The sequence below is a fragment of the Drosophila persimilis genome, unplaced genomic scaffold (genome assembly GCF_003286085.1).
Source record: "Drosophila persimilis strain 14011-0111.01,24,50 unplaced genomic scaffold, DperRS2 tig00000124-arrow-pilon, whole genome shotgun sequence".
In the NCBI taxonomy this organism is placed as follows: Eukaryota; Metazoa; Arthropoda; class Insecta; order Diptera; family Drosophilidae; genus Drosophila; species Drosophila persimilis.
The window spans coordinates 10,186,028-10,205,092 of NW_020825294.1; the positions used below are offsets into that span (position 1 = coordinate 10,186,028).

Here is a 19,065-nt window from a genome sequence, read left to right on the forward strand (position 1 = left end):
ACATATTATAATTTGAAAAAACTTAATAATTTGTATATTCTCTTTGATTTTATTTGTTTGTAAATCTTGATATAATTAAAGTATCATTAATATCTTTCGAAAGCCAGGTGTTCAAAGAGCCAAAAGAAATTCACTTCACTTTGTTCCCCATTTTTTACAATAATCCATTCGGAAGGTATGTTTAGACACAGAAATCCCTGGGAGAAGACCCCCAACACCAGCCTCAATCCCAAACCCCCTTCAGAATCTAAAAACCCAACTCATTCGCTATAGATAAGTACTCCCCGTACACTTATCACACATTATGCACCTTTCAACCGCAGCGCCTGTTTATGGGCCGCCGCAGAACCCTCTCCTTTCCCTTCTCTTTCTTTTTCATAAATTTTAAATTACAGTCCCAACGGTAGCCCAACATTTTGTATTCTTTACTTCATTATTGTTAGAATTTTTTGCGCGCGCAAAGCCCCATTAAAATGTCAATTATGATAAAGTTTTATTGAAACGCCACACGGCGCTGAAAGGACATTAAAGCTTATCAGCAGGGAACAAGAATGAACCCCAGAAGAAGGCCAGTATGGGGGCAGCCAGAAGAGGAGACTCAGATAGAGGGAGAGAGGTCCTTGAGGGTAATAATAATACCCACTAAAAAACATTAGGCAATGTCTTTTCACTTTCACCCTTTTCAAAAACCGTACCCTCCTCTACCAAAGCCCTGCTTTGCCTGTCCTCTGAAACCCTTTCCTTTCTCCTTTCTCTTGCTTCCTCTTGCATTTCCCCCACTTTTTTTCCTGAGGTTTTCGTGTTGAAAATCACACGCCCACTTGGGCAAACTAATTGAAAATGGAAAGTGCCACAAACACCTCTACGGAAATGGGTTTTTCGGGTGATTTTCCGAGGGCGAGAGCTTATGCATAATTGGAGCCAACGTCCGACACCCTTGTCAGCGACAATTCAGAATCCGTTTAGAGAATATTTTGCTGTTGGCCAAACAATTTTGTTAGCCTGGTAAATTTTCTAGTTTTCGTTGGGGCAAGGGGACAAGGGGTTGACAAATCGTTCAGGAAATCAATTTTCGTGCGGGAGGCGAGTACGAAAAAGGTCAAAACAGGAGCCCCCATTTACCAAATGAAAAAAAGGGGCAAACCCCCTGGAAAACCCGGACTCTATGTCTCAGCCACGCCCTTATCTTAAATGGGGGAATGTCATTCGGGTGGAGGGTAGCCACTTTTCCGAGGGAGGTAGCGTTTTTGCCTCGAGGAGCACTTTTTACCTTACATTTTCCCTTCTTCAGTCGTTTCGTTTCGCTTCGTGGAAAATGTCAGTGGAAATGTCACAAAAATAAAAGTAATGCTGATAAAAATTTTATAGCTTGTCAGAAAAATGTGCAAAAACAAAAAAGAAACAGGAGAACAGGAAAAATAAAGGACCTCAGGGGGGAGCCAGTGTTCTGTTTCTGTTCTTTATCAAAAAAGATGTCGCGACTTTTGGGTACTTTAGTTTATTGGAATTTGCATGCCACATGCCACATTCATGGCCGAGAGAGCCAGCAACGGGCGGGTAGGGGAGGGTATCTCTGTGTTACTCCTCAAAATTTATGTTAAATCGAATGCCTGTAAATATTGTCTGCCGTTGGCTGTTAAATAACTCCATCGATGTGTCTGTGGTGTCTGTCTGGCTGTCTGTCAGTCTGCCTCTCTGTCTTTGCGGCAGCGTACGTGCTCGCTCGTTGAGTTCATCTCCCAGTTAACGGTTAGCAGTCGGCTTTAAGCTGCTTTAAGGATTCGAGTGCGCAAAGCTCTACCTCTCTCTCTATCTCTCTCTCTCCAAAGCGTAGTCAGGTGTGTAAGCTGCTCAGAATGAACAATAATAATAATCGTATATGTAGCATACTCTTTGGACAGTGCGTTTCATTGACATTAAGATGGGGAGGTGTGAAATGGGGAGGCATAATATTATATGTGTATTGTATTATGGAGGGCCTCCTTAAAAAAATTGACTTAAATAATTATCGATAGAATTCGTATCCTGCAGTTTCGGTCCAGAACAGACTCAAATTTTATGAATCATTTAATATTTATCGGTTATTATATAAGTTCGATAACTATCGATTATCGCAAGAAATATAATACAAAAGCCGACGGATTTTTTGTATATATTATTTTATATTTTTTGTACATTTTCTATAATTATAATTATATGAAATATTAATTAATTTTAGATATAATAAATAATTATCGATACTTTTCGACTATAATATTTATCATTTAGCAAATGCTAACGAGAATTGTAGCAAGTATTAATCCGATAATTATCGATTAAATATATCGAAATGATCAGTTATTTTTTTAATTTAATTCTTTTTTATAGTCTATTTATGAATAATATTTCAATTACTTTGAAAATTGTCTAAACTTATCATTCTTCGCTGTCGTCATTCGCCTCCCAATTATGAAACGCACTGTATTTACTCGTATTCATCGCTCAATATTGGGAATATTTCAGAAAATGTGTTGCCCTGGCCTACCTAATCGATAGGCATTACCAATGGCAACCTGTTGTCAGTCAGCCTCTTTGATAATGGAGCTGCCCAAATATTTATCCCCCACTGCCCATAGCAGAGGCTTAGGGTGGCATCACACCCTTAGATGCTGACTGGCTTTCCTCACTCTAACCTCATTAAATTTGATTGTATTATCGACTTTTATCGCATATTTGACCCAACAGTTGCCCCCGAAAAGTCTTCTTCCCCCGTCTAGTGCCACCTGAAATTCAATTTGGGGACAGAAGGCGACTCAAAGCCTCAAAGAAGAAATCAAATCACAGGGCGATTGACATTTGAAAGTAATGTCAAAACAATCTTGGACACCTTTCCACGACACACCACACAGAAAAGGAAAATGGAAGGAAAGATGACAAAATGGAAAGGGAACTCCACTGATTGGGCAAATGATGTGTTGATGTGCCCAATCAACTGAGTTTTCATATCAAAGAAAAGTCTCTACCTCTTCCTCTCCCTCCCTCTCTCTCTCTCTCTCTCTATATCTCTATCTTGACAGCATCATTGAAATGTCGGAAAAGATGGAGGCGGAATGAGTGCACAAAATATGACATCATTTAAGGCGAAAGGTCAATCGCTTGAAAACGAGCCATAAAACTGCCTTTAAAATGAAAACTATAAATAAATACAGTTTGTCTGGTGTCTAATGCTCTTTAAAGACTGCTGCAATCACTGAAAACAGGGTCCATAAACGGTTTGTGTGTCTATTTTTTCAATGGCCTATAAAAACATTTATTGAGTTGTTTTAGTATTTTTATAGAACATAAACGGATTGGTTTTGTGTACGAGAAAACGGAAAACAGATGAAGCTTAAGGAAAATAAGAACCTTAAAGTTTTGGATACAAATTTTAAATTGAAACAAAAAGTATTAAAAATATCTACAATTATTTTTAAGTAAAATATCTAATGAAACTCAAATAATAATCTTTAAAATGATAGCAAATCATGTGCAAATGTTTGTATTTCTGAACAAAAGTATGTAATATTTTCATTAATCTTTATGAGAGCTTCTCCTCTTTCTTATTGTTTCTTTATATTCATATTTCATAAAAGACTCACTTAAAGCCCAATAAAAATATCTGCTAAGACCTCTACCAACGACCCATTTCCCACCACACTTTATCGCATCTAAAGGCCAATAAACTAGACCCTTGTCTGCGCCAGCAAAATACCCCTTCAACCCCTTCTGCGATCAGACAACCACCCCCCTCTTGGAGGCGTGTGTGCGTAGGTGTGTCGTGAGTGAATGAAATGATTATAGGAGAAGCCCACGCGTAGAACTGAAAGTGGCTCTGGGTCTAACAATCGAATGTCAGAAACTGTTGTTATTATTATTTTCGGCTTTTCATTCCCTAATTGCCAAAAATTTACTGTGACACAATTAATATCAATGGGAGGAAAAACTAGACCGAAACTCAAGGCAAAATAAAGGAAAACCAGACCAAAGACAATGCCGAATAAATAATGCAAGTTTTTGTCGTAAATAATTTCTGCTGATAAGCGGAAAAAGAAAACCAAAGTCCTAGGAGGAGGAAAAGTAAAAGTTTGCGACTGTATTCTGTCGTGTCATCTGTCACATAAATAATATTGAATATATAAATATATTTCTAGGCGGAACAACGAAGAAAGTTCCCGCCCCTTCGTTTAGCTTTTCCGCAGGGATGGGGAGGGGGAGTGGGAGGGGCATTTAATAATGACAGCTCATCAAAAATGTATATGCGACCCAGTTGTTGGAGCCAACCCCCAACGACTCATCAACTAAAAGATGCCACAAATAAAAGGAAAAACTTTTCAGGAAAAAAAGAAAAACAGACAAAAAAAAAATACACAAAAATATATATCACCCCACAAGTTTCGACCAAACTTTTGGCCTTTTTTTTTGCTGTATGCGGAAGTGCCGGCAGCACTTTTATGGCAATTGGATATGGCAGTGGGTCCTTGGTGGGGCCCCACAGCTGAGGCGAGGCTAAGTGCCCGAATTAGCGATGCACGGGGGTCCTTTTATCGGGGGTCAAATGTTATATGGCGAAAACTGAGAGGCAAAAGGATGTCCCATGTGGGAGAAACGTAAATTGAAATATGGGATAAACGATGCAACGATTAGATAGTATCTAGGTCCATATACTGATTCTGATAAACGATTGCTCTTGAGAGAAATCACTTTAAAAATAGTATTTCTTCTACTAGAATCTTTTTATACACTGAATCAGTGACTAAAATATTGAAAGTAGCCAAAGTAGCATGAATGTGAGTCCCCCTTTAACATATCGTTAATATCTTAACCATTCACACATTGACCAAGAGTAGGTCTTTCCCCTAATGACACATTTTCCTGGTCATTTTCCCTCCCATTTACCTGCCTAGTGGCTGCTTTATGTAAGCCATTGGCTTATAAAAACATTCAACTAATTGCTGAACGCATCAATTGCTTGCCTAATTTTGCATAAAATGTGGAAAAGAAAAACATGGCCATCGAGAGAGAGAGCCGTATAGAAGGCTCACTGAATGGTTGACCACAGAAAGGGGACCACTTGGGAGCAGGAGGAAGCAGGGGAGAAGCAGCAGCAGGAGGAGCAGGGGCAGCAGCAGCAGCCATAGAGGGAGGAAGCACCACAGGCAGGGAGTGACCGCGCCACAGTCAACCGCAGTATATACACACACGATGACCAGCAGGACGACGAGGACTAGGCATCGCATCTGCGGCAAAGTCAATGGGATATATGGGCCATTGAACACAGATGTGACGACCCCGAAAGAGAGAGCGAGATCGGGCGCACGGCTCATGGAGTGTGCAAAACAATTGCAGTAAGCCTCTGGGGAAACCGAGACCCCAAATCGATATGAACACCATCTATAAATAGCACACAACAAAAGCCCCAAAGACCTCTCAAATTTCACCGAAAATTTCACATTAAAAACATCAGTAAAAAACCTCCTAAAACCCTGTGAAAACCCTGAAAATTCAATTTTGAAAATAGCCCAAATGGCAAACAGCTTTTTGACCCCACAAAAAAAGGGAGAAAACTTGCAGGCAGAAAACAATTTTTAATTATGTTTTCAATTAATAATGCGGCAACACATTTTGAAGGCAATAAAACAAGAAAAAGTAAGAGAAAACCAAAGAAAACAAAATTAAAAATAAAGAAAAACAACAAGAAGGAAAATATAAAAAAAAGGGGAAAACTGAAAAAAGTAAATAGAAATAAGAGAAAATATATGAAAAAAGAGAACAAGGAAGAAAAGCAAAGGGAAAAAACTAAGACAAAAAAATAAAGAAAGCCAGAAATTATGAGAAAAAGTAAAACTTTTTCGCGTTAATTTAATTACCTCTAAAAGAAAAGAGGTCCCGTGGATAGGGGTAGGGGTAGGCTTTAACTCCTAATTATTATGCCACACGAAATGGGCCAAAATGGTGAGTCGAATGGGGGAAGGAGGCGACACTGAGGTTAACAGCTGTTAACGGCATGGCGTGTTTCGAGCCTTAAGCTTAACAGCCATGAGGCATGAGCTGCATGAGGCATGAGCGGCAGGAGGCATGGAGCCGCTGGAGGCATGCGGCATGAGTCACCTGCAATTGACGTTGAATGGTGCGGAACACCCCTTTAAGGCACATTACGCATACGCAACGAGGCGCTGCCACCGCTGCCGCCACACGGAAAACCTTTTCCCCAAATGAAAGCACAACAAGGTGAAAAGTTTCCCCCACGGAGGTTCGGGGCTATTGGGGCGGGGTCGTGAACAATCAAACTTTTCCAGGAGACGCCACGGGGCACCCTCCTTTTTAACAGCTTGTTTTTACGTTCGTTCGAATTTAAAGGCAGCCCTGCCACATGGCGAGCCACGAAAATCAAAGCCCCAGCCGTCGTAATGTGATAAAAGCCCCCCTGCAAAAGGAAAGGAAGTGGAAAGGAGTGAAATTGTTGCCTAATGGCTTCATTGCTGATGATGAGAAGAAAAGGGGTCGGGTTTCTGATTTCGGTTTGGGTGCAGAGGCACAGCTCGGGCACAGTATTTGGTACTGCTCTGAGGGACAGTTGCCCTTGTAATTTTCACATTTTATGTGCGTGGGCGGATCACCAGCCCTAAGAAAAATCATAAATAATTAGGAATAGGGAGCAGCTTAGGGCAAGATTTTGTGGTTCAATAATGATAATGATGTTAAATGTGAGGGAATGTGTTGAGAGGGAACCAAACGGGCCCTTAGAAGAAAATCCAGAAAGATACAGAGAAAACACAGAAGGATAAGATGTTTCTGCAGAATTTTTCTCTAGAAAGACTTTTAGAAAAAAAAAAAAAAATAGTAATACAAAATATAAGTATCGAACTCCTATACATGTTGCGACAATCGATTGACATAATTTTTGTGATTAATTTTTAAAGAATAAATATTAATACTCTTAATAATTTTTGTATTGATTATAATCCGCAAGGTTTTAGCTTTAGCCAGAAGTTAGCAGGATGTTCTTTTAAGATTGAGATTTTCCCTCTCTCTCCTTTTTTTTCATTAAAATGTATTTGTATTTTGTTTATGCTATAAATATATAAGTATTTTAAATTAATATAATTATTATCTTTGATTGTAATTTGATTTTTTTATTTAACTTTTGTATTTCCATTGAATTTAATTTTAATTAAAAATGAATTAATTTTTTTATATTTTATTTTTATTAATTTTAATATATTATTTTAATTTCTTAATTCATATTTTTAAATTTTTTTTCTTCCATTTTTATTAAACGTGTTTTTATTATTAGTATTTAATTTTATTATATATATTTTGTATTATGATTTTTTATATTTTTATTACATTTTTATGATTTAATAAATTTTTAGAACTAATTTCTTTACTTTTCACAACATTTTGCACCACTTCACTAGTAAACAAACTTATCAGTAAAAAACTATTGAGAAACTTATAAATTCAATTCAATTTCGAACATAATTGAATAGAAAAAACACCCACACTGGCGTAGCGAACTCCGTACAATGATTTATTATTGCCTTGCAATATCATTTAAGAGAACATAAATTTGATTCAATCATTATTTTTCAATGATGCTTGTCAGCATTTCCCTCCACCCCCACATGTACTTTCCCCTCCCCGCACGTACTGTGTTTTCCTTTTATTAACACTTAATTAACTGCATTTTCCGGGTAGCACATAAATTTCACTTGATTAAACCATTTGGCGGCACTACTTTTTCCGAAATGAAAAGCCAATGAACGAAGCGGCAATTAATTCATTAAAAATAAAAAAAACAGAAGCCAAATCAAATGGAAACGCGCAAGCGGAAAACGGGGCACGCTTTTCCATTCTATTTTCAGTTCAGAACAAAAACTTTTCCCGGTCCCGATCGAAACGCGACGCTTCTTCGATCAACAACAAAATGAGACTGCGGGAAAATCCCAGAAGAGAGGGACAGCGAAAAGAGAGATCTCTAGAGAGGGAGCTCGCGTGTCTCCTCTTTGGGGGAAAATCTATTTTTGGGTCTAAAAAGCCAGCAACATTTTCGTGGCAACATTTTCGTGGTTGTCTTTGCTTTCGGTTGAGCAATACGAACACGATTTACACCAAAAATAAATTCATGTAAATCGGAAATGTTTTAAATATGGCTATGGGCCGCCGGGATTAAGCGATCCACAGAGAAACGGAGAGAAAGGGAGGAACTTGCAGGAAACCTGAGGAAAATTCAATTACTCAAACCATTTGGTAAGGAGAAAGGAAGGCTACCTCTCGGTTAACCGCAGATTTTGATACCCTCGGCATAAATTATAGAAATATAGGTAGAAAATTCCCGCCTTAACGACTGAGGGGTGCTTCCGCATGACGTATTTAAATTTTTTTCAGATTTTCGTTAATTTATGAATTTTCTGATATTTTCGGATGTTATTTTCTTGAATATCACGCTCTAATCTTAAGAGTTTGATTCCGAGTAGCATTCCGGGTTTCTCCTCCTAATTTTGTATCCAAAACATTAAATATCATCAATGAATCGAAACATTTAACAGTCATAAATACTGTGTTTTCTCTCCAAAAACAAACCTCTGCTGAAAGTCAAAGAACACTCTCATGGTAAGGGCATAGAAAATCTCGTATTTAAATTACAAAATAAACAATTAGATTTTCAGAGAAAAGTAAGTGAATGAAAGGCACAGCTTTTGGCCCCAAACACACTGTTCGGGCGAAGCCCGAGTGTAAATTTTATACCATTGTTTTATTGCCTATCAATTCACTTTCTTTTCTATTTTGGTCATTATACTAAACTAACGTAACGTAAGCGTAGCTTTATCTATGCTCGCTCAGCAACATGCTCTCATTTAATCATCTATTCTTATCTATGCTCGCTCTTGTTATCTTTTCTTTCCTATGCCGTCGCTAAGCCGTCAGCAGCTGCGCCTGCTCTAGCAGTTACCGCTTGATATAGTTGGAGAACAGACCCTTTTGTCCCCAATCTATTACTTTGGCTCGAGATCGGCTCGCTTGCCTCATCCAAGTGTGTCACTCTAATACTATTGTAAAAGGCTCTGGCATCTTCGGCCACCCTCAACACACAAAATACCTATAATAAAATTTATAACGTTTTCGGAAATTAATAATTTGTGAAATTATTGAACAATCATAGTCAGCGAAAAAGCTCGTTGTCTCAACATTTGGTGACCCCGACGTGATCGTCAGTAACAATTTGGAAATAAACAATTATAAACAGTGAAAATTATCCGCTAAACATAACTGTTCGAACGCGAAGCAGTTAGTTCCCATTTCGTCGCGCGCTTGCTTACAAGCACTAATACAGCTACGTGCATTAGCGGCTTCGGGTTCGCTGCACTTGCGCTTGCATACCAAAAAAAATCAAACGGTTGGTTCTTCGATTCTTCTTTGTGCTTTGCTCGCTGCTGCCTGTCGAAAATGGATGAGTCTAATGACGTGCCGGAAAACAGGGTGTCTTTTTACAAACTAAAGGCACTCTCAATATACAACAAAGCCGTTTCACTTCGAGAGACGATATTGAATGATGAAAACAACCCAATCAGTGAAGATGCGCTAAGTGTTCATTTAAAATTCTTGGAAAAAATATCCGACTCATTTAATGTTACTCATTCTAATTTAGAAGAGCTTGATGTAAGCGAAATTGGCAGCGACTTAAGCAACAATTTTGAGGATTTGGCGATGGAAATCGAAGTTCGTATTCGCTCAGCACTCCGCAGGACTACCCAGAACATGCCGCATCACTCAACGATACGACCCGAGCTCAACGTTACTGCCTCCGGAAATGTACGGTCACGATATCATATTCCTGACATTAAACTTCCCACTTTCCGTGGAGGTTATACTGAGTGGGCAGACTTTTACTCGATGTTTAGCACAGTAATAGATCAGGAGCCCTTTCTATCAAAGATTGAGAAGTTCCAGCACCTGCGCTCATGTTTGGATGGACCTGCCCTGGAGGCTGTTCGCTCTTTGGAAGTATCGGAGAGCAATTATGATATTGCATTGGACATTTTAAACAATCGTTTCAATAATAAACGTTTAATCTTTCAGGCACACGTCGCTGAGATTCTGAGGCATGAGAAGGTTGAAGATGGGTCAACTACAAAGCTACGTACTTTATCGGACAAGCTTCATTCTCACATGAGAGCGCTTAGATCGATGGGTACCATGGAGGAAATAGCTGGATGCATCATCGTTCACTCCACATACAAGTATCTCGACTCTGATACCAGGACCAAATGGGAGGAGCTGTCGCCCCCTAACGTCATACCAACATGGGACCATTTTTCGGCTTTTTTGGAGAGGAGATGTCAAGCCATGGAGACCATGGATCAAGCTATGTTGATTCAAATCCATAGCAGTCAGGTTGGAAAACATAAACGAATCACTCATTCAAAACACAGTCTTGTTGCTACAAATACAATCGTATTGGAATGCGTGTTCTGTGATAATAAAGGGCATAACATTTACAGCTGCACTCGCTTTGGAAACCTTTCGCCATCTTTGCGTCTTAAAGAGGCAAGGAAGCTTAGAGTTTGCTTCAACTGTTTGAAGAAGGGACATCGGAATACCTCCTGCAGTTCAGGCTCTTGTCGCACATGCGGTGAAAAGCATCATACCCTTTTACATATCAACAATCCGCTGCCTACGTCAGTTAACACGGAACCTGCAAACGCTACTACGTCTCCTATTCAGACAGACTTATGCCCAGGCCCCAATCTTTCAAGTTCTCTTGTTGCCGCTTCATCACCATGCTCGCCTCCTGCTCAGAATCTTAGCTCAGACGTAGTGCTTCTAGCCACGACAGTCATTATGATAAAGAGTCGAGTTGGTGATCTTCTTCCTTGTCGGGCTCTTCTGGATTCAGGCTCTCAGATTAATTTAATAACCTCTCGCTTTGCTCAGAGGCTTCAGCTGAAACGAGCCAAAGGGTCGGTATCAGTATCGGGTATCGGCGCTGATTCTGCATTTCACACGGAAGGTTCAGTTAATTTGGTCATTCAATCCAGGACTTCCGATTACTTCACGAGTCTCACAGCTCTCGTTGCTCCACGTATTACAGGAAACCAGCCTGCTTCTTCATTTGATGTATCCAAATGGGAAATGCCATCCAATATCAGCCTTGCTGACCCACACTTTAACAAATCTCAGCGCATCGATGTACTTATTGGAGCCAGCTTATTTTACGACATTTTATGCGTTGGACAGATCAAATTGGAGAGGGGACTTCCTATAATACAAAAAACCCGTCTCGGCTGGGTTGTCACAGGTGGAGGTCAGTACTCCCGCAGCTCAGCGCTCCTAGCTGCCTCTAGTTCGACGGAATTGAGTCAAACGCCTACCGTTGGTTTGGATGAGCTAGTGCGAAGGTTCTGGGAAGTGGAAAACTGCCACGGTCCCGCTACAGAAGCAACAAAGGAGGAAATTGCTTGCGAGGAACATTTCAAAAAACATTGCGGTCGGCTTCCAAGTGGCGAATATTGCGTTCAATTGCCTTTAAAGCTGAGTGACAGTCTTCTTGGAGATTCTTATCAACAAGCCTATCGCAGATTTCTCAATCTAGAGCGCAAGTTGGTTCGCAAACCGCTTCTCAAGGCCCAATACGCCGCATTTATAAAGGAATACGTCGATTTGAATCACATGTCCCCTGTCAAAAGTGACGCACTTAAACAATGCAAATTTTTTCTTCCTCATCACTGCGTCTTAAGAGAAGACAAAACCACCACAAAACTCCGAGTAGTTTTCGACGGATCCGCTTGTACATCTACAGGATATTCCCTCAACGATATATTGATGTCAGGCCCAACAATTCAGCCAAAGTTAGTTACGACTCTTCTTCGATTTCGTACCTTTCGTATAGCATTGACTGGTGACATTTGTAAAATGTATAGATGCGTCCGTGTCTCGCCCCAAGATAGTTTTCTGCAGTGCATACTGTGGCGTGACTCACCCCTCGAGGAGCTAAGGACATTCAAGCTGGATACCGTGACCTATGGAACGAAACCAGCAGCATTTCTGGCCGTCCGTTCTATGCACCAACTAGCGGCAGACGAGAGTTCGTCATATCCAATTGGCTCTGAAGTTGTGCTGCGGGACTTTTACGTGGATGATTTGCTAACGGGGGGAGATACTACAAATGAGGTGCTGGAAATAATTCGCCAGGTGTCAGGACTATTAGCCAAAGGAAATTTCAAGATCAGAAAATGGTGTTCCAACGATACATATGTACTCGATCAAACACCCCATGAAGATAGGGAAACATTTGTTAAATTTACTGATGGCAGCGATGTAACCAAGACGCTAGGTTTAGCATGGAATCCCACTTCGGATGAGCTATTATTTTCATTCTGTCCCAATCAAGTCCCTTCGAAACCAACTAAGCGAGTTGTATTGTCAACTATTGCACGATTTTATGATCCACTCGGACTTATAGGGCCAGTTATTACTAAAGCAAAAATATTTCTACAGCAGCTGTGGAAAGAAAAGCTTCATTGGGATGAAAGTCTGCCAGTCTCCTTACGCACAACTTGGATCAACTTTATTCAGCAGTTTGACTCTATGCAACAAATTTCTTTCCCGCGCCTATCTTTCCTTCGAAGCAGCAACCTTGAAATGCATGGATTTTGTGATGCCAGCATGAGTGCTTATGGAGCTTGCATCTACGCTGTTTCGCAAGGCGACAATGGAGTCAAGGCAAATCTTCTATCTTCCAGATCTCGTGTAGCGCCACTGAAGACTATCACAATACCCAAGTTGGAATTATGTGGTGCAGCGCTACTCGCTCAGCTTATGCATGAAGTGTCTTTGATGAACTTCAAGTGCTCTTATTATTGCTGGTGTGACTCCACAGTCGTTTTGGCTTGGATCAAAAATCAACCATCCAACTTCAATGTATTTGTCGCTAATAGACTTTCTGTTATTCAGGAACTCACATCTGGAATGTCTTGGCTGCACGTGCCAACTGATCTAAACCCTGCCGATATGCTTTCTCGAGGATCATTACCAGCTGAGCTCATCAATTCTCAACTTTGGAAGTATGGACCTACATACTTGACAGCCAGTAAGGATCAATGGCCAAGTACACCTGCTCTTCCAGAGCCGGTTTTGGAGGCACGAAAAACCATACTAATTACAAACTGCGCGTCAAGATATTTGGTGGAAGAATCAAAGTTTGTAAATTCCTTCCCCAAAATGCAACGAATTTTTGCGTATGTATGCAAATTCATTCATCGACGAAAGTCTGGAATAACTGTGGAGGACTTGCGTTTGGGAACCGAACTGCTTATTCGTCTTACTCAACAATCTCGTCTATCCACTGAAATAAGAGCCCTGGAAACGCGAAAGGACATCAAGGCTTCAAGCTCGATCGCCTCTCTTTCGCCATTTTTAGATGATTGCGGTTTGCTTCGAGTTGGAGGGCGTCTTAAAAACTCTACCTTGGACTTTGAAGCACGGCATCCCATAATATTGCCCAAGAATCATTCCATCACTTCTGCTCTGATACGGCACTTACACGAAAAGCACCTTCACGCTGGACCCCAGTCGCTATTAGCCATCATTCGTCAAACGTACTGGCCAATCGGTGGCCGAAAGACCGTAGCACACGTAATCCAAAAGTGTGTCAGATGCTTTAGAGTGAAGCCTCGAACTCTCGAGCAAATAATGGCAGATCTTCCGGTGGACAGAGTCAGCGAATCTCGTGCATTTTTAGTTACCGGCGTGGACTATTGCGGTCCGTTCCTGTATAAATCAGAAGTTCGAAACCGGCCCCCACTAAAGTGCTACATGAGCATTTTTATATGCTTCTCCACCAAGGCGGTGCACATCGAGCTTGTGAAGGATCTTACAACATCTGCGTTCCTCTCTGCTCTTCGCCGTTTCATTTGCACCCGTGGAAGACCGATTCGTATTTGGTCAGATAATGCCACAAGTTTTGTTGGAGCGCGGAACGAACTGGCGGAACTTAAGTCGCTATTCCTAAGCGACAGTCATCAAGAAGCCGTGCATCAAGCTTGTCTCAACGATTGCATCGATTGGCGTTTCATTCCTCCTAGATCGCCACATTTTGGAGGATTGTGGGAGGCGTCAGTCAAGCTTGCTAAGCATCATCTTCGACGTGCCCTCGGATCCTCGCTTCTTGGATTTGATGAGCTGCGCACTCTCGCGTGCAATATCTGTGCAATCATTAATTCAAGGCCATTGTTTCCTCTTTCAGAGAACCCTGCAAATCTCGATGTACTCACGCCCAGCCATTTTCTAGTTGGCGCCCCTATCACAACCTTCTTGGAGCCTGACTTGGTTCATTTAAACGTCGATCGCTTGGACCGTTGGCAGAAGGTCACACAGCTTCAGCAAATCTTTTGGTCTCGCTGGCGCCAATCGTATTTAACCAGTCTTCAAGAAAGAACGAAGTGGCGCACCCGGAATCCTGAGCTTCACGTCAATGATGTCGTTCTTGTTAAGGACGAGAACTTCCCTCCTCTGAAGTGGCCTCTAGCGAGAATCCTCGAGCTCATCCCAGGAGCTGATGGCGTATCTCGAGTCGCCTTGATCAGGATGGCTACAGGTGTTAGCCGAAGAGCACTTGCAAAACTATGTCTATTGCCTCTACGAGATGAGGTGAAAGGCATGGATCCTTCCACGGGGGGAGTATGTTCGGGCGAAGCCCGAGTGTAAATTTTATACCATTGTTTTATTGCCTATCAATTCACTTTCTTTTCTATTTTGGTCATTATACTAAACTAACGTAACGTAAGCGTAGCTTTATCTATGCTCGCTCAGCAACATGCTCTCATTTAATCATCTATTCTTATCTATGCTCGCTCTTGTTATCTTTTCTTTCCTATGCCGTCGCTAAGCCGTCAGCAGCTGCGCCTGCTCTAGCAGTTACCGCTTGATATAGTTGGAGAACAGACCCTTTTGTCCCCAATCTATTACTTTGGCTCGAGATCGGCTCGCTTGCCTCATCCAAGTGTGTCACTCTAATACTATTGTAAAAGGCTCTGGCATCTTCGGCCACCCTCAACACACAAAATACCTATAATAAAATTTATAACGTTTTCGGAAATTAATAATTTGTGAAATTATTGAACAATCATAGTCAGCGAAAAAGCTCGTTGTCTCAACACACACAAATGCCAAATGCAGAGATGCAGGAAGGAAAACAATGAAAAGAAAATATTCATGAGGAAAATGATTCCGCCACCCAATCGTCAAGGAAGGGGAGTGGGTAGCAAGGGCCTCTCTGTAGAGGGAAGGACTCTCCATAGATGGACGGAATGTCTCTCTATATAGGTAATACAATATCACTCAAGATGAACAAGTTTTCAGTTTCACTTACAGCAAAAGGGAGAGGCAGTATCTGCTGGAGGAAGAGGCAGTATCTGCAGCAGTATCTGCGGAAAGAATGGAGCTGGGAGCTGGAGTGGGGGGCACTGCCAATGCAAATAAGTCAAGTCAAAATTAATTTACATTTTACAACAGCAACGAAAGCATCCATCAGCAGAAGCAGCAAAAGCAGCAGCAGTACAAAACACAACAAAATATTGACTTAGGAAAACACAAGAAAGAAGAAAAAATATCCGAACCCCTTGCATACTTTCTGGGGGGATGTTCGCAAAAGAACTGAGAAATTTATGGGGCGGCAGTCAGACAAAGGGCAAAATGGGAACGAAAATTGGCAAAAAGGAGTAAGAGAGGGGGAGAGGTAAGACGTTAGAAGGAGTCCAAAACAGCAGCATCTTTACGCTACTCTGGAGTCCTCAAGAGTTCTTAAAGTTCCATAAACTTTAACGATGGTACCCCCAGAAGAATCCGTCGGAAATCCTCTATAAAACACCATTCGAAACTCCCTTTCAGAATGTCCCCAACAGCAGCGCAATTTTTTCTATTCCTCCAAGCATTTTCTCAATTTCTTTATTCTCCCAAAACTCAAGCACTTTTTCCAAACAGCTCTTAAAGTTTTCCCCGACTCAAGGTTTAGCCCCTGCTGCTACGTTTCCCTGTGTTTTCCTTTCAATTTTCTGTTTAGTCAACTGTCAAGCCAGTGGAAAATTAGAGTGGAAAATTAGCGCCCTGTGTAACCGTTTGGATGGAAGGAAACAACAATAACAAAAAAAAAAAAAAAACTACTACAAGTTTTCGCCTGCTGTGGCTGTTGCTCCTCGTCATGCAACAATTTTTGCAGCCACAGAACATGCAAAGTCATGGCCCCACACACAAACACACACACACACAAACACACACACAGACACTAGATGGCGCGTATATTAGTCATGCTAGTGATGGCTAATCCAGGGGGAGGCAGAGGTGTGTCTGATGGAAAGCGGTTGACTTTTTGACAGGAAAAAAGGGCTCTTGAAAAACAGTCGGGGAACTAAAGAGATAGTGGCGGGAGGAATTGCGAGACAGGGCTAATATTAGTTGAAGTATTACTAGTCATTCCTCCTACAGCGGTGGCAAAAACATTGGTTATACCTTCTTACCCTTATCCCCCGTCTAAAGTGTATCGAAGAGAACATTTGAATAGGGAAAACCCACTCAAGGGGCAACCCACCTTGACAGCACTTCGTCTTCTGCTGCCTTATATCAAAAGCAATTGGCTTGCCCCATGAGAAGGGTCCCGGTACCCCCTTCCATACTCCATTCATCGGCAGTGAAGCCCAGACAATGCATCCAGAAATATATCCAGATATATGTATGCAGCATATCGTCCACTCTTTTAGCATCAATAGGAAGCCCTTACTCGCCCCTGGAATCCCCAGGAATCATTCTGAATGCATGGCTCCCTAGAATCGCTATGAATGCATATCCCTTTCCTCGTTCTCCTCCTAGAAACAAACCATATCCCTCTCTGAACTTTAATGCTAGTGCCACACGCTATTTTTACAAACAATTTTGCCAGTTGACAAGCGCCAAGAATCATGGAGGGGCACACACACGACATTGAACCACAGAAGGGGGCACAGGGAAAAGGCAACACGAAACGGGGGAGCATACTCGTACTCGTCCAAGGCGGGGGCAGGGTATCCCCCTACGATAACATGGCAACTAAGTGGCTGGCTTCTCCACAGGAAAAGAGGAGCTAGCTCCCTGGCTCGTTAGTTGTTTTTTGCATACTTCTCCTCCGTTTTTTGTTGTGGCCAAAGTCAATCCAACAACAGCAGCATGGCATGGACCTTGGTTTCCTCTGACATTTTGGCACTTGATGAAGACTAATTGCAGTTAATGTGGCATGAAAACAGCATCATCTATTGGTTCCGTAAAGTGTGGCCACGTTATGGAGAAAGAATCCCCTACCGACCGAAAAATCACACAGTTTAAGGCCTAATTAAGTAAACTACTTGCATTAATTAACAACAAAACACACAAACAAAACCGAGGCGGCATTTGGTTTATCAAAATTTCAGGGCTATTTATAGCAGGACCCGGAGGCGACAACAAGAGGCGGCACAGCACGGCATGGCAGACACTTTCAACACTGTTTCACCAGCAAACCAAAATTCTTTCAATAAACAAAACAGTTGTCGGCCTCTCCAGACAGACTTTTGGGAGCGAAAGAGACTTCCCAGGGAGGAGCGGGAAATGGAGAATCAACGGAGTGGGAGAATGATTTCGAAAAACAAATTATGTTTCTTATCCGAAGTTCAAGGTCTCAATAATTGGTTCTGGAAAGAATTTAATTGGAACTTCTTTGATTTTTTGGGTGGTTTAAGAAAAGAGCTACAAATCAAAAGCAATTTTTATTCAAGATCAATTTGGATAGAGCAATTTAGATACTAAGTAGATAGATATCTATATATAGATAGACAGATGTGTATATGTATAGATGTATAGATTGATAGATAAAAAATAACATGATAAACACAATAAGACACGATTTTATTATAGCTCATAAAAGTACAATGGTTTTTAAGTCCATTTCTGACAAAAAAATCCTTTTAAATCTCTTCCTTATTTTGATGTTTCTGTAGATCTGATGACATCTTCCTTAATTAAAAAAATAAAAAAAAAATAAACCCTCGAAAATTGTACTTAAATATGGTTCTATATTTCCTTTATGGATTTCTTGTAAGCCTCTTCTTAACTTTGAGGTTTCTTCTAATTATTTATGTCCCAAACTCTGTAGATCTTCTTTTAATTTGAAGAACATTGCTGGAAACTGGAGAACCTATCATTAATAGATATACCTAATTTTTTCTTTTACTTTTTTTAAAATTTGAATTTATTATTATTTTTTGAGATTTTTTGTTTGTTAATCTTTGTTTTTAAATAAAAATAAATGAAAATAATGCATTTTTTTAATGCCATTTGATGTACATTTTTCCTCTAATATTCCTGAGAAAATAATGAAAAAATGGATTCATTCTGCTGCTTTGAAAACGAATTCTCCTCTTTCTCATAAATTTACCAACTAGAAAGAATAAATATTAATTGTTTTCTTAGTTCGTTTTTATATTTATTGTAAATCATTATTTTTTTTTTTTTGCACATATAAACTCCTTTTTGCAAATAATTCCCTCGCTCGAAAGCCTCCGTCTGCTCACTCATGAGTCAATGACTGGGTATTCCCCAAGTGGCATGTATGCATACAAGGTGCAGAGATCTGCTTTTTTTGTCGACTTTAATTTATATAAATAACACCAGTGGCGCACCAGTGATGGTGCCACAACAAACATGTGCCACACTCTCAAACTAGGCGTGTCTGTGACTCTGACAAAATAAATTGCGTCAAGTTCAACGTGCCGCCAAATGTCGAAGACGACAACAACAACAACAACAAAATAGGGAAGCGGGAAGGAAGCTTGCAACTAAAAATAAATTATAAAAAATAAAATAGCGGACACGTTGGAGAGAAGTTTTGAAACAGAGAAGAAAAAAAAACTAGAAAAATGGGGGGAAAAAAACTGTCAACGTGCCTCATAATTAATTGCAACACTGCAGCACTGCCACAGGGGCAAGTTCTTGCCTCTTCGTTAGGATATGCAGCACGTGCGTGAGCATTAACTACAAAAAATA

General features: G+C 40.7%; 1 protein-coding gene across 2 annotated transcripts in view; it reads right to left on the bottom strand.

Annotated features, from left to right (window-relative positions):
* Nucleotides 1–19,065, bottom strand: part of LOC6596472 (protein sickie) — a 215,444-nt gene that overhangs the window by 144,785 nt on the left and 51,594 nt on the right. The window lies entirely within an intron of this gene.